Raw genomic sequence first — 2,514 nt, forward strand, 5'->3', positions numbered from 1 at the left:
GCCAAGCATGCACCTGTGTCCCATAAGTCTGTTATAGGGTGGTGTAACCTCCAAAGTGCGCTCCACAAAAAATAAACAATTCTTTTTTTTCTGTGTTTGTGTGCAAAATGTATGCACAGTAGCTGCATGTGCATCAACAAAGGAGCAGCGCCAAGTGTGCCCCTGTGTCCCATAAGTCTGTAAAAGGGTGGTGTAATCCCCAAAGTGCGCTCCAACAAAAATAAAAAATTCTTCTTTTCTGTGTTGTGAATTGTGTGCGCTGTAGCCGCACATGCATCAACTAAGTAGCAGCACCAAGCATGCGCCTGTGTCATAAATCAAGGGCCAGCTGGCTCGTCTGTTGAAGGGTGGTGTAACCCCAAAGTGCTCCAAAACAAAAATATATTTTCTGTGTTTGTGACTTGTGTGCGCTGTATCCGCATGTGTATCAGCACAGTAGCAGCGCCAAGCATGCGCCTGTGTCAAGGGCCGGTTTGGACATCAGGTCTGGACTGAAGGACGTGCCAACAATTTCTTGTCTACTGTCACTGCATATGATACTGTCACCACTGATAGAATGGTGGAGGATTACATTGGTGACAGCATCCAAGTAGGGATGTCAGACAGTCCGTACCTGTACTGGCAGGAAAAAGAGGCAATTTGGAGGCCCCTGTACAAACTGGCTCTATTTTACTTGAGTTTCCCCCCTCCAGTGTGTACTCTGAAAGAGTGTTTAGTGCAGCCGGGAACCTTGTCAGCCAAAGGCGTAGGAGGTTGCTTCCACAAAATGTGGAGAAGATGATGTTCATAAAAATGAATTATCAACTCTTCCAGGGAGACCAGCCTCCAGAACGTACAGAGGGACCTGTGGTGGTGTATTCCAGCGGAGATGACTTAATACTCTGTGAGGATGAGGATGTACACAACACTGAAGAGGGTGAGGAATTGGTGGATGATGAGGGTGAGAACGACATTTTGCTTTCATAGAACCAGTTTGTGCAGGGACAGATTAATTGCCAGCTTGTTTTGTGGGGACCCAAATGAAATAATCATTTCAGCCACAGTCGTGTCGCAGACCCTGGCACTGAAATGATTGGTTTGTTAAAGTGTGCATGTCCTGTTTATACAACATAAGGGTGGGTGGGAGGGCCCAAAGACAATTCCATCTTGCACTTCTTTTTTTTTCCTTTGCATTATGTACTGTTTGGGGCCTAGTTTTTCAAACTGCCATCCTGTCTGCCACAGCAGTGTCACTGCTAGATGGGCCATGTATTTGTTCCGCCCACTTGTGTCACTTAGCATAGTCATCCAGCTACCTCAGTGCAACCTTTTGGACTAAAAACAATATTGTGAGGTGTGAGGTGTTCAGAATAGACTGGAAATAAGTGGAAATTGATCTTGTTGAGGTTAATAATAGCATAGGAGCAGAAAAACCCACAAATTCTGTAATTTTAGCTGTTTTTATGTTTTTTTCATACAGATCCAAAACCCAGAACCCAAAACACGGAAGGGTGGTTTTGGCAAAACCAATCCAGATCCAAAACACGAAGAAAGATCCAGATCCAAAACCAAAACACGAAAAGTGGCTGGTGCACACCCCTAGTTGTGAGTTGTGTGTACAAGCAACTTCTACTACTCTTCAAAAAAATCTCAAACCTGGTTAAGTACTTGGGCTGTTTAGTGCAGTTGAACTCTACTGTTGTTTTCTATTATAAACTGCATTCCACCATCAATACAGTAATATACACATCAACATGTTATGGGTCCAGAAACACAAATGCCAGGCAACTAGATGCTACTGCCCCACTAGACATGTGAAGCACAGAGTGTCACAAAAGTTAACCAGAGTAGTTATTCTGTGGGACTGCATAACTTTTTTCAGTGCACAGCATGTACACAGGAGCTGTATCCATGATAGGTTCAATTAAGCTGAAAGGATCAGAGAATTTTGCCATGTGAACCTTTGCAATGGAAATGCAACTAAAACATCAGATGATGTGGAAAGTTACATCTGATCAGGGCAAGATTAAGTGAGGGGCAACAGGGGCGCCACACATGGTCAATGTGACCCTGTTGAGGACAAGTGTCCAGCGATACCTGTTCCCAAGTTGAGACTCAACAGCAGCAGTGTTGCTGCATCAGCTTTCTTTTTGAGAGGATAGGGGCCGGCTCCACACTAGATGATGCAGGGGGGGTTACTGAGTACCTAGAAACCTCCCCTGACACACCAATTCCCCCTACAGGGACAGGCGGCATCGGGGGTGGAGCCAATATGGCAAGCCCCACACCCATATACCTGCAAATCATGGCATTACATTGTGGGGGATGGGGCCTAATGAATCGGGATGCCCAGTCCCTGTTGCAAACAGGACTGGTCCTGCAGCAGCTGCTGCATCAAGTGAAAGTGTGTTTATGTACTGTTTCAGTGTGTGTGTGTTTGTGTTTGTTTATGAATGTATGTATGTATGTGATTCTGTGTGTATATTTGTCATGATGTATATGTATTATGTGTATACTGTGTAAGTATTAGTGTGC

This window comes from Taudactylus pleione, unplaced genomic scaffold (genome assembly GCF_031769625.1).
Source record: "Taudactylus pleione unplaced genomic scaffold, aTauple2 ptg000179l, whole genome shotgun sequence".
NCBI lineage: Eukaryota > Metazoa > Chordata > Amphibia > Anura > Myobatrachidae > Taudactylus > Taudactylus pleione.